This window comes from Protopterus annectens, chromosome 2.part0 (genome assembly GCF_019279795.1).
Source record: "Protopterus annectens isolate FY-2018-M chromosome 2.part0, PAN1.0, whole genome shotgun sequence".
In the NCBI taxonomy this organism is placed as follows: Eukaryota; Metazoa; Chordata; order Ceratodontiformes; family Protopteridae; genus Protopterus; species Protopterus annectens.
Window position 1 is genome coordinate 123708398 of NC_056728.1, and position 14769 is coordinate 123723166.

Consider the following 14769-nt stretch of genomic DNA (forward strand, 5'->3'; position numbering starts at 1 on the left):
TAAAAGAGAATGATATGTGGTTAAGAAATAATAGGAATTATATAGAGTGACTGACAAAGGTTAAAGTATTGCAGAATAAGGAATATCTCAAGGAACAAGAAGAACAGCAACTGCAGAGTGCTAAGGAGAAAATGGATAATATGCAAGAGTTTAGAAAGATTCTTTGTAAGTGACTATTTTTGATAACAACTCCAGAGCACAAAACCTTTTAGCACAACAATATAGGCAACAGAAAGTAAAAAGCATTGTCACCAAAATAAGGAGCCTGGGACAAGAAAAAACAAAGAGTCTATAGATGTTTTAAAGGTGTTTGGAAATGTTATGAAAATTTGTATAAAGCAGAAAAACATGGAAAACAAGAAAGAGCACAAAGGGAAATATTTGTGGAAGACTCGGTTATGCCAAGGTTAGAGGAAGATGAGGCACAATAACTAATAGTCACGATAGCAGGAGATTAGATAAAAATGGAGATGTAGGATCAATCTGTAAGGAAGTCTAAAGAAACAGATACTATTCCTGTTTGGAAGTTAGTAGAGAAGAAAGTGATAAATATATTGAACATTTTTAATAGTATTTTGAAAGTAGGGGAAGCACCAGCATCTTGGAAGAAAGCTGTGGTGACTGTCTTACCCAAAGCGGGTAAAGACCCATCAGATCCAGCTCTATATAAGATGCCAAACCTAGGATGAATTTCCAGTTTCCCATCCAATTGTCAAAGATGCACTTGAATTGGGTTTGGGAGTAAATCTGTTTCACATAGATGGGGAGCCTGTTCCATAGATGGGGTAGTCTCTGGGATACATACCTATCTCTCCAGCAGGTCCTATTTATAGCACAGGCAAGGTTTAAATCTTTAGAATGGGTAATTCTGGTACTGTTTGTTTTGTGGTTATGCAGGAGGTCCATCAGAGTGGGGTCTGACAATGCCCTGTATGCCAGGCATAGATTTCCCCTCAAAAGCCTGTAGAAGACAGAATACAGGGAGAGGGCCTTGAGGCAGTCTGCACAGGACCTGTTACTTACCTTATTCTTTTAGTGAGGATGTTCCAGTTGTTGGATATGCCTGGATAGGTACATACCAAAGAGGGCATTATACTCCGTGATGGGTCTGATGAATGCCGAATACAGTGGAACTATGACTTCTTTGGACTTAGATACCATACTCTTGTTTATAAGCTGTAAAACATAGAATGTTTTCCTCATCCCTGTAGACACGTGATGATCAAAGGGGAGATTACTATCTATGTGTGTCCCTAAGTCCCTGACTACTGGGTCAATTGTAAGGGGTGTGTTGTCAATGTGATAGTTACCAGGGATGGATGACTTCCCAAAGGATACTATTATGCATTTTTTGGCATTTAGTTTTAGTCCATGACTCTGACAACAGTTGTTCGTCTGTGTCAGTCCCTCCTGGAGAACATTTGTGTCAGTGTGAGATTCAATGACAGCTCCTAATTTGCAATCATCTGTAAATTTAGTCCGCCAGAGACCAGTGACAGTGGCCTTGACTTCTGAGAAGTAAATGCCAAACATGAGCGGTCCAAGGCCTGATCCCTGAGGGACTCCACTTGTGTCTAGCCTCTTTGTAGAGGCGGAGTCCCCAATTCTAACTTCCTGGGTCCTGTCTGTGAGACAGTTGACTATCCACCGAGTGACATATGGGTTTCTACCTAACCTCTTGAGTTTGTTAACAATGCCTGAATGGGGTATTGTGTCAAATGCCTTGGCCAGATCAAGGTAGGCTGTGTGAATGATTTTGCCCTCATCCATTGCTTTGGTGACCTTCTCAAAGAAGTCCACCAGGTTGAGTAGGCATGATCTGCCCTTTACAAAACCAAACTGGGTTGGGTCCAGTGTCTGGAGGTTTACTATATCTCTATTGATCATCTCCATGATAATTCTTTCCATGACTTTACCATAATTCTTTGCATGGCTTTACATATAAGACTAGTGAAACATGGGTCTGTAGTTTCCAGGGTCGGTAGATGGCCCACCTTTGTGCAGAGGAATGACTGTTGCCTTTCTCCATTCATGAGGCATGAAGCCTGTTTGGAGGCTACAGTTAATATTCCAGAGGCCCTGATAGGTCATGTTTCATGCTATTTAGAAGGCATTGTGGGATATTATCTGGGTCCATTGATGCAGTGTTCATGGTCTTAGAGAGAGAGCATTAAGGACCTGTTCCCTGCTGATAGTAGGGGGAGTTTTATTTGATGATATTTCCTTAGGGAAGGTTGAGGAGGAGAGAGGAGTAAAGCTGGAGCTGACTTTATTAGCCAGGAGGTTTGCTATATCTTCTGGCTCAGTATAGGTGGCTCCAATTACAATGAGCTCTGCACACAATTGTGTATTGCCTTTGAGTTTGCGGACATAGCTAAAGAAAGCTTTGTGGTTGTCCTTAGCCTGAAGTCCAAACTTACCTCAAATTTGGCTTTGGTAGACTTTATTTGTCCTCTGAGTTGTTTGTTTAGTTTAGTGAGAGTGATTTTATACTGGTGGGTGCTGCACCTCTTAAATGTTTGCCATGGTTTTCTTCCTGCTGTTATACATCCAATTGATTTTGTGATTCCACCAGGGTGACTTGTTTTTTAAGTTAGTTCTGTACTTCTTCCTGGTGGGTACAGCTCTCTCTATGCAGCTATTAACATGCTTGTGCAGGGTTTCTGTGAACAGTTCTGCATAGGAAGTGTCTTAGGGTTTATAGGGGCGTGAAATTTTGCCAAGTTCTCACTTAATAGCAGGAGGTTAGCTTTAGCATAGTTACTGAATGTTCCTGGTTTAGCTGGGGGTCCGGGTTTTATTTTTACTTCAAAGGAGACCATTTTGTGGTCTGACCTTACCAGGGGAGGCATGCTATGATTTTGAAGGAAAGCTTTTGTGTTTGCTTTTTCATAGTGCTTCAATTTCCTGTAGTAAGAGTTAGCTTTCAGGAAAATGCTGACATTTTCTAAAGGTGGCAATTTTAGGTGCTAAGATGCAAAACTTTATGTTGCTGTGGGGGTGACATTGTGACATTTGATAACTTGAAACATGGCACTGCCTTGTAAATGCATGGCATAGATCAGAAAAGTGTACAATCATTTTTCTGCTTCCATTATAGGTTTTGAAAAAGTTATCTACCCCTAACAGGTTGACAGTCTTACTCTCCTCATTACTGCCTGGCATAGCACTCATCAGTGAGGCCCTACTTTTAAGATGCGATTTGCCATTTGGAAACCACACTTATTGTCAGTGTAGTAGTAGTTAGAGTCAAACATTGGATGGTTGTCATCTGCAACTGGTGAAGATTTTTCATTTTTTGCTGCAACTTTGCAAGGTGTTTCACCTTATCATCTATTCAGCGACCACAGATTCTGGTATACTGTGCCCATGCACCTTTAGTCCTCTCTTACAGTGTGCTTAATTTTCACAGGTGCAGCTGACATTTAAGCATCTGTGGCTAGCCTTGTATTCCTGACTACGGGATACTGGTGCATCACTTAACATCACACCCCCCACTTCTCCCAAAATAGGAGAATCTTTAATCATACCTGTCTTAGCCATATCCTCAAGTGCCACATGCGCTACTTGAAACTGACCTGCCTGCAGCATAATCATGACAGGTGCCTGTATATCTGCAGAGTTTCAGTAAATATTTAAAATATGCCACACTGCTGTATTTCCAGCTTGAGTTAGTCTGGTGTGACACTTGATGAGAGTGTGCATTGACTGCCCCTTTGTCTTTGCTGAATCTTTTTGAAATATGACATTCTTCTGTTTCTGGTAGCTCTGTGACTGTAATGCTGTTTTTCCACATTCCTACTGACTATAAGTGGTAAAGGAAAGAAGCCCCCAGAGTTAGTTGTCTCAATAACTGTGTAAGATACACCATCTAAAATGTCCTAGTCTTAGCAGATTATTGATGAGAAGAACTGATATCTTTCACTTCTGATAGGTTTTGACAGTCTGACAATGATGGGCAGCCCAGTGATTTAGTGTGATAAGATCACTGAAAGAATTCCAGTTTCAGAGCTCAGCTCTGAATTTTGGCCATTGCCTGTGTGAAATATACAGGCTGTTATAATAACTTTGTGGGTTTCCTCCAGGTTTTCCAGTTTTATCACACCTTTCAAAGGCATGAGGTTTGATCAGTTACACTGTTGTATTTATCATTGCCTTTGTGGCCTGGGTTTTGGTTAAAATAGATTCATTGATCAACTTGCTTACCCATATTATAAATGATGTGTAAATGAATATCTCTCAGAAAATATGAGAATTTTTCATGCTAAATTATCCAAATCCTCAAAGTATGACTTTTCAGGAAAAACACAAGATGACTGCACATTGATCAACAGCTTAACTTTAGCTCTCCTAGTGTGAAACAGGAGCTGAGAGAAAGGAGTGCCATCAAAACTGTTTTTGGGCAGAACTGAGTTACTGGTTACCTCTATGCCTGCAAAGAAGAACTTTGAAAAACATGAAATAAAATCGGTCAGAAAATGTGAAGAATAAACATTGTCTGGGAAGGATGATGCAGCTGTTCAACAAAAAGCAGTTCATGCTTCAGCTTTGGTTCAAGAGATGGTGTCCAATATTTTAAGGGAGAAAAAAATAGATCAAATGTTCTCAGTAATTAAAATACGTGAAAAATTGAAGGAACTTATCATCTCAAATAATAAAAGGCTGGAAAAAAGAAAAAGCTTTAACTAGCTGTTCAATGAACTGATTAAACTGCAAAAATCGGATGCTGAAATGAAGAAAAAGCCATGTGAGTACAAGACTTCTCAAGAACAGCTGTTTTAAAAATAGAAGAGTTAGAAGACAGAGTGGGCATAGAAAATCTGTACCAGAGAAATTGTAAGGAAAGGACAATATTAATTTTATGACTTGTTTTCAGTGGCAGGAACTGTCAATTGAAAGGGCACATCAAAGGTATGCTCTAAACCTGACCATGAGTAGCAACCTAGATTAATATTAGTACAGATGCAATCATACCAATATAAATAGTTGATCCTGACAAAACTGTGGCATTAGGGCAAAGTATTAAAAATTGGAGACAAGAGAGTTTTTGTAGAAAATGACTATTCATTGTACATCAGGAAGAAGAGAAGCAAATTTATCCCAGGAGTCCCTGAATGTTGAGAGGCAGGTGCGAGATTCAGTCTGCTGTCTCCAGCTATCTTCAAGATTATTTTTCCTGGAGGATCAAAGACATTTTTTGATGTAGAACAGGCCAAACGGAAATAAAAATGTTTATCCAACAAAAAGTGGGCCAGCAAGCAAAAGAGGACTCTTCTTCTCATTCTTCTGACAGTAAAGTACATAGTGAGACTTTATCAGTGAATCCTTTTCCAATCTTTCAAACAAAGATGCTTGAGAGACAACAAAAAGCACAAAAACTGACTAGAAGAATCAGGAGTGCCTTGGACTTGAATTAATGTTAGGAAATGTTGAGAAACAGGAAGAAGAAGACCATCATCACTGAAATTAACGGATAAATGAGAGACTGTAAGGCATCATCACATCACATTTGTGTAATATGGCTTTGCAAGAAAAAGTGGCTGAAAAGACTGAACATTTGTTCATTTTGTTAAATTTGTGGGTAGGATATAAAGCATGTATCCCATGTTATGTCAGTGATGTTCAGAAGGACAATAAAAAGGAAAAAAAGTAACTAAGTAAAGCATTTATTTCTTTATCAGTATTTGTGTAAAACATGCCATGATATAGACTACATGTAAATAGTAAAGCAGATTCATGTAATGTGTAGTCAGGGGTATTTTAAATGTGAGGGCAGTCTTTTCAATGACTGTTGTATGTATTAAAATATTATAGTAAGCAAGTACTTTTTTATTTGTAAGAAATATGGGCTTTACAGTATAACAAGTGAAGAAAGTCTGCATAAAAGCAAGTTTATTATAAATATAATGTGATCTTGGGCTGCTGGGATGGGGGTAGGGAGTAAAAGTACACTGATTATATTATATGTGCAACTAAGATTATTTTCTCTTATTTTCATAAGGGTAAATGTCTAGATTAATGCCAGTGGCTTAAGCTATAAACAAGTATTTTTGTACAATATCACAGTCAAAGGAGGCAACGGAACACAGCAGTAAAATTCAAGAATTTAATACCAGAACAAACAGCAGAACAAGCAGTAAGCACTTTCGCAGCAGCAGCTGATTCATCAGACAAATAAAGATCCAAACTGTAGTACTTTTAAACAGCAAAGCAGCCAATTAGCATGCAAAACAATTAGGAGTTAACAAGAGCCCTTAAAGCCACACCAAAAAATGCAGCTCAAAGCTCATTGTATAAATACAAAAACATTTCATTCATAAAATCATATAAAGCATTTCATTCAACAGCCAAAAAATGCAACACAGAACTCATTATATAAACATGAAAACATTTCATACTTAAAAGCATATAGAACATTTCATTCATAAAAACATTATAAAAATATTGAACATAATTAGTATCTATCTGGCTAAGGGCCTATTCATTAAAACTGGTTTAATAGAAAATGTATCATTAAGGCCTTTCCCCATATTAGCTTTCATTCTAATAATCCAGTTCAATTCTTTGCTTTCTAATGTGGGCCCCCCCTTATACCCACATTGACTGTTTCAACAACCATAAACTTAAAATTGTGCTGAGCACCTAGTAACATGATGTGCTTAGATAAAACATTAGTCTCAGCTCTCCTGGAGATATCATACTGATGCTCCCTCATCCTGTCTCGTAGCCTGCGTGTTGTCATCCCAATGTAGAAACAGTAACAAACCATGCAGTAGGCTAAATAAACTAGATTCACTGTGTTACAGTTAGCTCTGGCTCTGAAAAACATCTTTTTATGCATATCTGGATGTTCAAATGCAGCACTACTGTCAATCAAATGGCAGTAGTTACATGGCCGACAAGGAAATGTACCAATATTAAGCTGTGTATCAGTACTGGAGTTAAACTTTGGACAACATAGCAATTTCTTAAGTGATCTGTTATTCTTATACATATAGCTCAGGGCTTCTCCTACTATTGATTCCACTCTCTCATTAGATCTAAGTATATCCCAGTGTTTAGCATAGATGTCCTTCAACAATCTAATGTTGCTGGCATAAGTAACTGGTACTCTCAGTTTACAGTTGGTCACTTTCTGTTTGCAAAATTGAGTGGGTGAAGAGAGATATGGCTTACCTTCCTGAGTTCTAGATGTATATGCTCGAGCTGTAACCGAGCTGATTACTTTCTTATGATAACCCCTCTCTAGGAATCACTGTTCCATATGTTTCAATTGACAAGAGAAGGTGGAGTCACCTGCTGTCAGTCTGGATGTTCTTAACATTTGTGCTGTCACAACATTATTAAAAATGTGCCCAGGATGCATACTCTGTCTGTGGACAAAAGTATTCTTATGGCAACTTTTCCTATAGATTTCAGAAGTAAAAGCGCCATCAAGTTCCCTGGTAATCCTAACATCAAGAAAATCCATACTTACAGTAGAGCTACTGGCCGTCAAACTAAGAAAGTCAGTACTACTGTTGAGTTGACCAATGTATTCAGACAGCTCATCACCTGTACCCTCCCATAGGAGGAAAAGGTCATCAACAAATCTCCTGTAAAAAACAACTTGTCCAGGCTTGAGCTGAGGTATGATATGCATTTCCTCCCATTTTGCCATAACGAGGTTGGCGTAGCTATTGGCACAAGAGGTACCCATAGCCACGCCATCCCTTTGTTTAAAAATACCTTCTTCAAACATAAAAATGTTATTGTCAAGAATAAGTTCCATAAGCATACACAGTAAATCTATCTTATGGATCTCATAAGTGCCATCTTGCTTTAGATAGTCTCCCAACATCTCTATCCCTGTTATTGGGTATGCACGTAAAAAGGGATTTCACATCTAATGCTATCATAATGCAACCAGCAACAGGTGGTTTAACTTGTATGTGAGCAAATAAGTCCCTAAGGAACTGTTCAGTGTCCTTTAAAATATAACAGTTCTTAGCTAGGATTGGTTTCAAATGTTGTTCAACACAGATGGAAAGGGGTTCAGTGCACCACCCCCTTCCAGCTACTATTGGTCTCACAGGGGGTTTACTGGCATGCTTATGTATTTTAGGGAGGCCCTATATAGTAGGCACAGTTGGTTCTTGTATAATAAAATAAAAAGATCAAGACTAATATGTCCAAGCTGCAGACATTCAAACAATTAATTATACACTCTACAAATAGACTGTTCAACCTGTTGCATTGTAAATGGAATATAAATTAATGGATCATTGAGCATGGTATACATTGCATCCTTGTAAAATGTATAATCTATAACTACAAGACATCTACCTTTGTCTGCTGGTCTAAAGCTCAAGGTAGAATCCCGACACAATTGTTCTAGAGCTGACCTCTCATTAACTGACATGTTACAGAAAGTCTTTGTATTACTGTTATTTTCATAGAATGCATAAATGTCCCTAATGCATGCTTTTTCAAAAACTTCAATAGCATCAACTGTAGGTGGTATAAAGCAACTAGTTTTCCTAAAAATATTAGCATTATTATTACTAGTGCCATGTGAATAATTAAAAAACATCTTTAAACTGACATTTCTAGTAAAAGTCTTAAGTTCTATAATGTTTTCAGTTAGAGTCATTTTCGTAGCTAGTATGGATTTTCTTGATGTTAGGATTACCAGGGGACTTTATGGCACTTTTACTTCTGAAATCTATAGGAAAAGTTGCCATAGGAATACGTTTGTCCACAGACAGAGTATGCATCCTGGGCACATTTTTAATAATGTTGTGACAGCATAGATGTTAAGAACATCCAGACTGACAGCAGGTGACTCCACCTTAATTTAAATCTTCAATGTTGTGTCTTTTCAGCTTTTCCCAGTTAAGGGTCGCCACAGCGGAACTCCGGTCCGCTAATGATTGGCAGTAGATTTTTACGTGCTGAGTTGCCAGCCCTGACACACAACCTTCAACGAAGGTACGCCCATTTACGCATGTCTCCACATAGAAGACGCTCTAACTGAGAATCGAACAGGACAACGTCTAACTGTGAGGTGACAACGCTACAACTGTTTCAGATCATGCATCAATAAAACTAAGATAAAAATGAAGCATAATAACATAAAAATGAAACACTGGTGATTTCCCACCTATCTGTTAAAAAAAGAAGAATTTAAGGAATGGGTAGTGAAAATTAATTGAGAGTTAATAAGAAAGATAGAAATATCTTCAAAAGTTATAGCTAGTGAGTGGAATAAAATGAAAATGGAGTTTAAAACAGGGTAGAAATAAAAGACAGATATATGGTAAGCATGTGATAGGAATTGCTGTGAGGGGCTAAATATTGCAGAATAAAAAGAATCTCACAGAACAAGAAGAGGAACAATGCAGAGTGCTAAAGAGAAAATAAGTGGGTATCTCGATAATATGCATGTGTTTAGAAAGATTGCTGTTATGCAACTATTTTTAAATAGCAACTCCAGAATACAAAAAAAAATTAGTGCAATAACTTGGCAACAGAACGTAGAAAGGGTTGTAGCTGAACTTAGAAGCCTATAACAAGAAAATTAACTAGAGTTCCTGTAGAGGTATTCGAGATATTTCAGAATTTTTTGTATAAAGCAGAGAAATGTAGAAATCAAGAAAGAGCACACATGGAAGTATGTGTGGAAGACTTAATTATGCCAAGGCTAGAGGTAGATGAGGCTCAGCAATTTTAAGAGTTAAGACAGGAGGAGATGAGATAAAACAGTGACATATAATCAATCTTCAGGAATGTCTCCAGGAACAGATGGTATTCCTGTGGAAGTTTGGAAGTTAGGAGAGAATAAAGTGATAAAGGTCTGGAAGATTTTGTTTTAATAGTATCTTAAAAAGAGGGGCAGCATTAACATCTTTGAAGAAAGCTGTGTCAGCTGTATTACCGAAGAACAGTAAAGACCAGTCAGGCCCAGCCTCATACAGACCCATTTTCATTTTAAACTATGATTATAAAATGCGTTGTTGTCTATACTAGCTAAAAGAATGGCAAATACAATGCCACAATTGATAGATATCTTTAAGTGTGGTTTTGTGGAGAGGTGGCATACACTTGACAGTATTTATAGAGCAATGATGATCCAGAAAGAAACAAGATGTAAAAAAAGTACCACTACTGTTGGTTTGTCCTGATACAGAGAAAGCATTCAACAGAGTAAGAGGGATTTTATGAGTAGAGCAACAGAAACATTTGTATTCCCTGATACAATAATAAGGTTAATTAGGAAGATAGATGAAGGATTAGAAGCAAGAATTAAAGTGGGAGGGTTACTCTCTGGTAAGTTGTGTTTTAACAGAAGATGCAGGCAGGGGTATCCTCTTTCCCTTTGTTATGTGCTTGATATTTAAAGTCATTGACAAAGAAATAAGGGATTGAGAAGTGCAAGGATATAACTGTTGGGGTAATGAAGAAAAGCTGCCTTAATCTGCAGATGATATCAGTTTGTACCTGATTAATCCAGGAAAGGACATCTCAGTGTTGTAGAACATTTTGAGACTGGGGTAAGTCTTTTCAGAATATGCAATTAATGAAGACAAAACAGAGTCTATAGCCATAAATTATGTCGCCATGCATAAATTGGTTCAGCAGTACTCATGGAAACAGAATAAGATGAAGTATTTAGGAGTATGGATTAAAGAGGCTTCTGTTATAACAGCTAAAGATATGTGAGAAGAGTGTAAACAAAACATAATAAAAAACTGAGAAATTGGTAGCTCTTGTTTATTGACATGGATAGTAAAATACATGCGGTTAAAATTTTTTTAGTCCCTTTAATTTTATATGTAACTCGGGCATGTTTTTATCAAACAGAGGAGAAATTGTGGGCAATAATTTATAAAGAGTTGAAGGAATTTATCGGGCAAGAGAAGAGGGAAAGAGTTAAGTGGGTTAAGTTGATCCTTCCTATAGAACAAGGTGGTTTTAGGGATATTTTAGAGCTACAGAGTTAAGGCATACTTAACACAAAAAGGATAGAATTCAGAATGGAATGTGATGATGATGAAACTGGGGAAATTCAAGAAACAGAGAGAGAGTGAGATTTTTGGATGCATTTCCTTTAGGAGAATAATAACAACCATACAGAATATGAATATACTAAGAACAAACATGAGGATGGAGAAAGGAGATTAATATGGATGACTGCAAAGAGGGTTATAGAAATTATGCAAGAGGGGGCTGGAATTTACTGGAGAAATCCAGCAAAGGAAATATGGTATTGGGAGCATATCACTAAAGAACAAAATGTAATAGATTTGGATGAGGCCAAGAAGGTATTTGGACTGCAGGTTAGAGACTGCCTTCCCTACCAAGGAATGGTATCATAGTATAGGCAAAGAGAAAGAGATAGGGGAATCATAACTGAAAGACCTGCTCTGGTAGAGTTTTTAGTCAAATCTGGAACAGAAGCTGCTTTTAAAAAAGGGATAATCAGTAAGGCATATAAGATATTGCATGATAAGTATAAAAATCAATCAGAGGAGGTTAGAAATGATTGGCAAGAGAGACTGGAATAGCAATTTACAAGAGAACAATGGGAGGCTCCCAAGTATGCAAAAAAGTCCAGAAGGTTTAGGAACATTGTTTGGAAGTATTTGCACAGGTATTTATACTCCAAGCAGACTTCAAATAATTTTTCCTCAAGTAGAGTGCATAGGTTGGAGTTGTGATGGGGAAGAAAGAAAGAAGTATCTCAGAACATGTGTTTTGAGATTGCAATGAGTTTGCAAATTTGACAAATTACCTACAGAGTACTCTGTTAAAAATATTAGGTGAGCAAATAACAGTAACTAAGAATCCAATGTTGTCTATTTTCAACTGATTCAGTGTATGGGTTGCTGTATCCTATCATATCCAACCTTGGCACCTTCTATCAGAGACTTGAATCTGATAGCTCTGACTCCGAGTCCTGCCCTACGTACAACTTTCTTCTTCTGTCTGATTTACCTCAGATTTCATTTGCCACCTGTTTATCCAAACATGTTTTCCAAGACCTGTTCTGGTGATCACAATAAATGAAAGCAAAATTTGTTCAGCCAACTGCTCTTCCCTTTACTTTATAGTAGCTAGATTAGTAGAGTTAGATGCAAGGGTAGGTTAGTGCTTAGGTAGCTGCTTTGTAGATAACATCTTTTTTTAGTGTTTTCCGAGTAATATCAGTGCTTTTCTTAAAATGTAGTCATTAGTTATAGCATGTTTATCTGCTTGTATATTTTTCTTAGAACAAGACTAGTGCTGCAGTTATTTAGTGTTAGATACTCTATTGTGTGCAAATGTCTGAGAAACCATCAGATTTTAAAAAGTGTTCAGCCTGTGGACATAGAATTCCTCCTCAAGACCTGCACTCCCTGTGTGACAATTGTTTTGGGGCTTCTCACCTTCAAGCTAATTGTGATATCTGTATTACTTTTGGATCCAGAGCCCTCCAAAACAAGAAAGAAAAATGAATACTTAAAGGCTTGCTTCCTCCTCAGACAGGGTCTTCCATGAGGTCATATGAAGCTAGACAACCCTCTACATCTGAAAATTCAAAAAAGAGAAAGGAGAAAGAGAAGGGCAGACCTAAAGAAAAGCATCAAGAGAAATTGATTGAGAAAAGGACTGATGAAAAGAGACCAAAGAGAGAAAGGCAGGTAAGTCTAGGAAAAGGTCTCCAGATCTGACTAGTCTACCAGGTCCAGCGCCTAAGGCTTCCAGGCAGTTGGATCCATCTGCAACTTAGATCCACACTCCCTCACCTAGAGCTACTTTTCCCCTGGGGCCAGTAAGTCTTAGATTACATTCCCCAATATTGGAATAAAAGCTACCCTGGAGACTTGCATCAGTTGCTTCATCATCAAGGTCTGGACATTCCACCAGAAGTCTCACTGAGAGGGACTGCTACCAGATGTTGAGAAAATTTTTGGTGACACAGATTCAGCTGGGGGTCCTCTTGGTACTGTCCCCTAGTGGAAAAAGAGAGGAGGCCTGGGAATGAGCCCATCACCCCCTTCCCATTTTGCTCCAATACCTGCTTCCTTCTCAGAAATGGTGCCTATGGGTCCAAACCCTTCTGGTACACCTCTGTTGGATCCTATAGCCCTACAGACTTTGGCTTCATCTTCTTCCCTTGCTTTCTTCACTCCATTGCTTTTGGAATGAGAAGAGTCCCAGAGTGTCAGAGTGCCAACAGTGGAGTCAGCATGGAAGTTTTCAGATCCATTATTCCCCTCTGTGGGTTGGCACTTGATAGTTCGGCTCAGAGGTCCTCCTCAGAACCAACCTTGATTGGAGTTGGGAGACTCCTAAAGCTGACTCATAGAGGAAGTTTTTCCGTGGCTGCACTGGCAGAGTCAATTTTTGAGGCTGTAGAAACAGCATTGGCTGGTCCAAGAAAATAGGTGCATGTACTGAATTTGGATCTATCCCAGCCCCAATGGATCCTGTGCCTCAGTCCTGCTGTTCAAGTTGACAGAGGCAGACAGACCCTACAGGCTTTGAGGCAGCTTGACAAGTGAGCTCCCCATCTGATTCCAACGTGGCTCCATCAGATGTCCCGAGACACGTTCTGTAAAATTGGACATGAAACGGAAGTGCATAGACTGCTCGCCAGCATCTGTGAATGAAGATTCAGATTCATATGAAGGAGAAGGATCCCCCAGGTCCCCCCAGAAGAAGTAATCTTTGCAGGCATTCTGGAATTTATGAGGTAGAGGGGAGATAGTCCACTGAAGCTCCTTTTTTTATGATCCTCTGTTCCTTGAAGCCTTTGGTTATGGCCCATCTGAATCCTGAGTGGTCCCCCTGCTGATGCCTTGATAGACCTCATTGAACAGAAGGAATGGAAAGAATGTGATGTTAAAGAGCCCATTTCTAAGAAGCTGGACAGAATTCCCGTAGCCTTGAAAGACAGGAGACACTGGCCTAAAGGTCCTCCAGTAGATGCCATGGTGGTAGCAGCAGCCACACAAAAAAAAACTATCTGAGGAAAGTGCTACTGTCCATCCTCCTAACAGAGAGTCCAGGGCATTGGACAGACTAGAGAAATGGGCTTACTCTTCAGTGACCTTTGTAATTCACATGCGGAATTACCTTGCCCATTTAACTCATTTACAAAGGGACTTGTTCAAGGAGGTATCCAAGTCTCATTCAGTTCACTTACCTTCAGATGTCCAAAAAAAACAGTAGACGCCCACGTCTACCTGCAATACACTTCCAATGTTACCATGTGACTGCTATCAAATGCAGCAGATAGCACATCAAGAGCATTTGGTACAGGTATTACCATGTGTCACCATACCGGATGTGGGTATGTGATTTCACAAAAAGCTTTAAGGCCTCCTTTATAAATGCTGCTTTAGATGGTTCCACTGTATTTGGGCCTAAGGTCAAAGAAACACTTATGAGGAGCGAACAGGATCGTATGATCCTTTTTATCACAGAAATCTGTTTCTTTGTTCCACAAAGATCCTTTTACAGGAATCAATGGGGTGTTAAGAAAATGTGGTTTAAAAATATCACAAGATTTTCACCACATCACTCCTGGAGATGGACCTCCCTGAGGCTGAGGTGGAGAGAAATTGAATGGATGTCACCCAAGAGACAGAAGCAGACCTCAGAACCAGGGTTTCCATGGCCCATTCACTGAGAAACCCTACCAGTATCCCTGAACAGTTGCTTAACTGCTGCACTCTAAGGCAGTCAGGGGATGATTAACCATACACCCTCTCATCTGGCAAACCATAATGTCTGATTCATGGG

At 38.9% G+C, this 14769-nt stretch overlaps 1 protein-coding gene across 1 annotated transcript in view; it reads left to right on the plus strand.

Moving 5' to 3' along the window:
* Positions 1-14769, plus strand: part of LOC122792709 (cubilin-like) — a 3134001-nt gene that overhangs the window by 2288744 nt on the left and 830488 nt on the right. The window lies entirely within an intron of this gene.